General features: G+C 46.3%; 1 long non-coding RNA gene across 1 annotated transcript; it reads left to right on the forward strand.

Annotated features, from left to right (window-relative positions):
- The first annotated feature begins 2,495 nt into the window (after positions 1–2,495).
- LOC127493470 (uncharacterized) lies at positions 2,496–6,894 on the forward strand. Its single transcript, XR_007923671.2, has 2 exons — positions 2,496–2,624; positions 5,778–6,894. It is a non-coding gene; the product is annotated as an uncharacterized lncRNA (long non-coding RNA).
- Positions 6,895–7,255: the final 361 nt, after the last annotated feature.

Raw genomic sequence — 7,255 nt, forward strand, 5'->3', positions numbered from 1 at the left:
TGGCCCAGTCCAAACACTCATAGCTTCTCCCCTAAGAACTGCAGACGTCACCAAGAGACACAGAGGCGGACCCATGTCCCCTGAGAACATTCACAAACTGCAGCTCTGGGATGTCACAACTGCCTTTCCCCACATCTGACTGCTGAGTCCTCCAGTCACATCTGAGCCACCACAGCACCTCCCCAGCCACTCTGCTCTTTAACATCTGTTGGCCAGATTTGATTTCAAAGTCAGGTGAGCATCTCATTGGAGGAACAGATAGAAGGAGTCTGAATGAAAATTAGAAGGAGCCAGCTGCTTTCATAATCCCTCCCCCAGCCTAACACAGGATGCTTCCTCTCCTTATAGTTTTACACTAAAAGGGCCATAATTTAAGGTGATTAGGGGAGAATTGGATGTTTGCTTAAAGAGTGATGTTTTTGTTTGTGTGATTACCTGTATTGCTATGGATTTTTCCCAGCTAAGAAGTACTGCTTTCCGATTAGAAAAAATACCAGAAATTGGAGGTGTGGTTGTGATGATGGTCACATCACATTGTTAAAAGACAAAATTACAGTGCCGGCCTTGTGGCGCAGTGGGTTAAAGCCCCGGCCTGCATGCCATTGGGCTCCTGTTTGAGTCCTGGCTGCTCCACTTCCTATCCAGCTCTCTACTGTGGCCTGAGAAATCAATAGAAGATGGTCCAAGTCCTTGGGCCCCTGTACCCACCGGCATGGGATACCTGGAAGAAGCTCCTGGCCCCTGACTTCAGATCAGCTCAGCTCTGGCCGTTGCAGTCATTTGGGCATTGAACCAGTGGATGGAAGACCTCTTTCTCTGGCTCTACCTCACTCTGTAACTTATTCAAATAAATAAAATAAGTATATATATTTTTAAAAAAAAAAAAAAAAAAGAAAATTAGAAGGAGGGACTTCCAGACTGTACTGCAGAGATATTCCAGGTCATGTTATATGGAGTCTAGCAGACCAGGTTACATACATTTTTCTTTTTTTCTTTTTTTTTTTTAAGATTTATATGATGGCCGGCACCGCAGCTCACTAGGCTAATCCTCCGCCTGCGGAGCTGGCACCCCGGGTTCTAGTCCCGGTTGGGGCACCGGATTCTGTCCCGGTTGCTCCTTTTCCAGTCCAGTTCTCTGCTGTGGCCCGGGAGGGCAGTGGAGGATGGTCCAAGTGCTTGGGCCCTGCACTCGCATGGGAGAGCAGGAGGAAACACTTGGCTCCTGGCTTCGAATCGGCACAGCACACTGGCTGTAACAGCCGTTTGGGGAGTGAACCAACGGAAGGAAGACCTTTCTCTCTGTCTCTCTCTCTCACTAACTCTGCCTGTCAAAAAAAAAAAAAAAAAAAAGCCGGCGCCATAATCCTCCTCCTGCGGTGCCGGCACCCCAGGTTCTAGTCCTGGTCAGGGCGCCGGGTTCTGTCCCAGTTGCTCCTCTTCCAATCCAGCTCTCTGCTGTGGCCCAGGAAGGCAGTGGAGGATGGCCCAAGTCCTTGGGCCCTGCACCTGCATCAGAGACCAGGGGGAAGCACCTGACTCCTGGCTTTGAATCAGCGCAGCGCCAACCGCAACGTGCCGGCCGCAGCAGTCATTGGAGGGTGAATCAACAGAAAAGGAAGACCTTTCTCTCTGTCTCTCTCTCTCACTGTCTAAATCTGCCTATCAAAAAAAAAAAAAAAAGGAAAAAGAAAAAAAAGATTTATTTGAAAGACAGAGTTACACATAGAGAGAAGCAGATGCAGAGAGAGAGGTCTTCCATCTGGTTCACTCCCCAACTGGCCACAATGGCTGGAGCTGAGCCGATCTGAAGCCAGGAGCCAAGAGCTTCTTTCAGGTCTCCCACGTGAGTGCAAGAGCCCAAGAACCTGGCCATCTTGTACTGCTTTCCCAGGCCATAGCAGAGATCTGATTGGAAATGGAGTAGCTGGGACCCAAACTGGTACCCATATGGGATGCCAGCACTGCAGGCGGCAGCTCAACCCGCTATGCCGCAGTATCAGCCCCATACATTAGTCTTACTTTGAAATACCTTGGAGAGGGGCTGGAGTTGTGCTGTAGCTGGCTAAGGCTCTGATGACTGCAGAGCTATCTCATACAGGTTCTCATCCAGGCTGCTCCACTTTCGAGCCAACTCCCTGTTAATGAGCCTAGAAAAGCACTCGAAGATGGCTCAAGTGCTTAGGCCCCTGTACCCATGTGGGAGACTCAGAAGAAGCTCCTGGCTCCTAGCTTCTGCCTGGCCCAGCTCTAGCCAATGTAGCTGTTTGGGATGTGAACCAGTGAATGCAAGATCTCTCTCTTTCTCTCTTTTTCTGTCTCTCCTCCTCTCTGTAATTCTGCCTTTCAAATATTTTTTTTTTAATTTTAAATTTAAAGAAAAAAGAAGAAATACACTGGAGATAATGGAAGATTTTTGGATACAGGAATACTGTGACCTGTTTGTGTTTTTAACCTTTCAGAGGCTTAACGTTCCTACTGTTTTCCTACTGTGCTAGAGGCTGCAGAGCTGCTGCCTGGCCTCCTTCGGACCTCCCACACTGTCCCCGGATGAGAGTCTGGACTGGTGGCCTTTGAAAGATTTGCGCATCTGCCATGGCTGCCTCTGATACTCATCCAATTAGCAAGTAAGGATTCGTTGAGCATCATGTTTGTCCCAGCTCCTCTGCACCCTGAATTAGACCCAGCCTCTGCTCTCAAGAACCTGCTGGTCTGCAGCAGATGATAGACAGTGCATACGCTGAGCACGGGAGGCTGAGGGCGGTCACAGGAAAGAGGTGAGGCTTGAGCCGAGTCTTAGCAGACATAGGAAGCTCTTCTCAGAGCAGTCTTTTAAATCAGCAAAAGGAGGTTTAGTCTAGTTACCAGGTCATCCAGTCAAGCCTTGCATTAAAACATAACAAATGCAACAGGGACAATTGTGCCTTCGTTCCTCCATCCTTATAAGGGTATCTGGTGCTGGTATCTTTTGTCTGATATCTTAAATATGAGAATGGCCCTCTAAAGGCAGTGGGGATTGGCCTGGGGAGGATTGCTGGAGAGAATACTTAATCTGGCAGAACACAAGGTGTCCTGGGACCCACCACCCACACAGCCTGGAAGAAACCTGTGTGGTGTGCTCTTCCTGCTCACCCAGAGCCCGTTGTTAAGGGACAAGCCTTTTAGAAAAATACACACGCAGGGCCCTCTCTGTAAGAATGTGCGTGGGGGCAACCAAGCGCCCAGGGAAGAAAAAAAAAACAAAGACAAACCAGGTTCCCCTGTAAAGGAATGAGATTTGTCATCATTAACAATAGTTGTTGAAAAAGCTGTGAGGGATTAAGTGTATGACTCTAGAATTGTTAAAGAAAAGTAAATTAGATACTAGCTAAGAGCAGTAAAGAAAGTTTTTTTTTCCTTAAAGATTTATTTTTATTTATTTATTTGTGTATTTATTTGAGTTACATAGAGAGAAGGAGAGACAGAGAGAGAAACAGATCTTCCATCGATGGTTCACTTCCTAAATGGCTGTAACAGCCAGGACTGGGTCAGGTGAATCCGGAAGCCAGGAGCTTCATCCGGGGGTCTTCCAGGTCTGTGACAAGGGCCCAAGGATTTGGGCCATCTTCTGCTGCTTTTCCCAGGCCCTTAACAGGGAGCTGGATCAGAAGTGGAGCAGCCAGAACATGCTGGCCACAGTGCTGGTGCCCAAGGGATCTTATTTAGTGTTACTGCAGAAGCAGAGATCGGCTCAGGAAAACTGAGCCAGACTCAATACAGCAAAGACAACTGGGGATTTATAGCCAACAAACAGGGTGAATGGAGAGTGGATGAGAAATTGCTAAGAGGAGATATCAGGACCAGGGAGACTCTTAGTAAGTTGGCCTAACTGGGTTCTTGCTAAAGGTAAGTGAAAGACCTGGGCATCAAGGGTAGGGAGTGATGATCCTGAGCAGATAACAACCATAACTAGATATCAAGGGTGGGAGAATTCTCAGTAAATTGACTTGGCAGAATTCTTGCTCTAAAACAAGGCAAAGCAGGGTAAGGACAGGGCTCCTCCTCCTGGAGGAACCTCCCAGAAGTTTGCTAGGAGGGTGTCTTGGTCAGGATTCTATACCTACCCAAACAAATCAAGTAAGAGGACAATGCCAGAGAAATGTCCTAACTCAAAATGTTTGATACCACATGCTCTACATGGAAAATCACTCAGAGGTATACTTCAGGAAAATGAAACTGGAATCTAACAACTAGGATCATACTGGGTATAATAGAGGTCCATGACCAAAGTGGGAAAAGCTTGGGGAAAAAAAATGATCCACTCAGTTCTTGATGCATGGAAGGTTCCTTCCTGAGTTCCCAAGTTTTAATGACATAGGAACATATTTCCATCACTGAGGTCGAATCACACTACTTGCTTCCACAGTAAGCATACACAGGGGCAGGCCTTTAGTGCAGCCTCTGGGGCACTGCTCGGGAAACCCACGTCCCCTGTTGGCGTCCCTAGGTTTGAGTCCAGGCTCTGCTTCTGATCCTGCTTCCTGCTAAAGCCACCCTGGGAGGCAGCAGGTGATAACTGAAATAGCTGGGTCCCTGCCACCCACATGGAGGACCTCGATAAGAGTTCTAGGTTCCTGGCTCTGGCCAGGCCCAGCCCTGGCTATTGGCTATGTGGCATTTGGGGAGTAACTAGTGGATGGAATAGCTTTCTCTCTCTCTGCCTTTTAAATAATTTAATTTAATTAAAAGCAGACAAAAACATATAGAATGTGTAGTACAGTTTGGATTTTTAATTTTCTGTCAATCTATGTATAAAATTAAGCTTTAATTCAATAACAGAAAATGATATAAATATTATACATTTTTGCGGCGCCGGCACACCGGGTTCTAGTCCCGGTCGGGGTGCCGGATTCTGTCCCGGTTGCCCCTCTTCCAGGCCAGCTCTCTGCTATGGCCAGGGAGTGCAGTGGAGGATGGCCCAGGTGCTTGGGCCCTGCACCCCATGGGAGACCAGGAGAAGCACCTGGATCCTGGCTCCTGCCATCGGATCAGCGCGGTGCGCCGGCTGCAGCGGCGGCCATTGGAGGGTGAACCAACGGCAAGGGAAGACCTTTCTCTCTCTGTCTCTCTCTCTCACTGTCCACTCTGCCTGTCAAAAATAAAAAAAAAAAAAAAAAAAAAAAAATATTATACATTTAACCACAGTTAACAAAAACTGTGGTAAAAAGAAGAAAAGTGGTGGAAAAGGGGGGAAATTTTTAAAAACATTTATTTATTTACTTGAAAGGGAAGTTACAGAGAGAGGGAGAGAGAGGCAGAGATTTTTCCATCTGCTGGTTCACTTCCCAAACAGCCACAATGGCCAGGGATAGGCCAGGCTAAAAGCCAGGAGCCAGGAGCTTCTTCTGAGTTTCCCACATGGGGTCAGGGGCCCAAGCACTTAGACCATCCTCCTGCTTTCCCTGCACATTATCAGGGAGCCAGATCAGAAGTGGAGTATCTGGGACTCGAACTAACGCCCATACGGGGTTGTGGCATGGCAGGCAGTGGCTTAACCTGCTACACAATTAAGCAGGCACTAAGAAGGGGAAATGTGTTAATTTATTCATCTTTCACTGTGGGGAGCCACAGTTAAAGTTGGCAATTAATTAATAATTATATTAATGGAAGAAATTATGATAAACATTAGAAAAACGCAACAGAAATTGTTAACAGAATTGCTTCTAGGATGTGTGACTCAGAAATGTGGAGAAAAGAGATTTTATATTTTCTTTTCTTTCTTTCTTTTTTTTTTTTGACAGGTAGAGTGGACAGTGAGAGAGAGACAGAGAGACAGAGAGAAAGGCCTTCCTTTTTTTTCTGTTGGTTTACTCCCTAGTGGCCGCTGCGGCCGGCGCGTTGCGGCTGGTGCACCGCACTGATCCGAAGCCAGGAGCCAGGTGCTTCTCTTGGTCTCCCATGCGGGTGCAGGGCCCAAGCACTTGGGCCATCCTCCACTGAACTCCAGGGCCACAGCAGAGAGCTGGACAGGAAGAGGAGCAACCGGGACAGAATCTGGCACCCCGACCAGGACTAGAACCCGGTGTTGCCGGCACCGCAGGTGGAGGAGATTTTGTATTTTCTTTTGTGATCTTAAAATCTAAACATTGTGTATATGTGTGTGAGTGCATTTATATGGTAAACACTCAAAAACTTTAGAAGTTGTTTCAATGCTACAAAAAAAGAGAATAATATTCTTTTTTGTTTGGCAAAAAAAAATAGAAGTCTTTCACCAAAATGGTTTAATAGTGATATAGATGGAATGACCAATATGTCTTTTCATTTTTATTTAAAGATTTATTTATTCATTTGAAAGGCAGAGTTACAGAGAGGCACAGAGAGAGAGAGAGAAAGAGAGAGGTCTTCCATCAGCTGGTTCACTCCCCAGTTGGCCATAACGGGCAGAGCAGCACTGATCTGAAGCCAGGAGCCAGAAGCGTCTTCCCAGTCTCCCACGTTGGTGCAGGGGCCCAAGCACTTGGACCTTCTACTGTTTTCCCAGGCCATGGCAGAGAGCTGGATCGGAAGTGGAGATGCAGGGTCTTGAACTGGTGCCCACATGGGATGCTGGCACTGCAGGCAGCAGCTTTACCTGCTGCGCTACAGCACTGGCCCCATCTTTTCATTTTTAATAATGCTGTTGCACTCCTAAATAGTGAGCAGACTAAGAAATCTTGGTATTGCTTCTAACCATTGCTGCCACCAGGTAACCGTATAGTCTGGATGATAGAAGGAGGTTGGTTCTCAGTCCAAGAGTGTTTACTGTGTTGGTAAAATGTCTTTTCATCTGCTTTGAAAACTTAGTAAGTCTCTAGATCTTAATAATTAAAAAGTGTGTTTTTCATAGCAAACAACTTATTAAATTTTTTTCATCTGTAAGAAGTGATCTCATTTCTCATGTGCAAAAAGAAAACCGAAGCCCGATAGTGTTCAGAGACTTCTCTTTGTTCCCGGGATTATAGAGACTACTCAGGGAACTGATATCACCTTATTAACTTTCAGTACTCTTTGAAGCGACATTGAAATTCAGGCCTTGCAAGTTCTCACTTCCTCTTACGATTTTCACAAGCTGCACAGGCTACTTATTAAAACATCTAAACATTTGAGATCGACTGAACTTGAAAGAACTTTGTTTCCCACTAGATGGTTCCTCTTACAATCAAATCCAGAGGAAGGGAGAACCTGCTGGTATTTCTCTACATGGATAATTTAAACTCTTTGATGAAAAAATGTTGGGAAT

Source organism: Oryctolagus cuniculus, chromosome 7, assembly GCF_964237555.1.
Source record: "Oryctolagus cuniculus chromosome 7, mOryCun1.1, whole genome shotgun sequence".
Taxonomy (NCBI): domain Eukaryota; kingdom Metazoa; phylum Chordata; class Mammalia; order Lagomorpha; family Leporidae; genus Oryctolagus; species Oryctolagus cuniculus.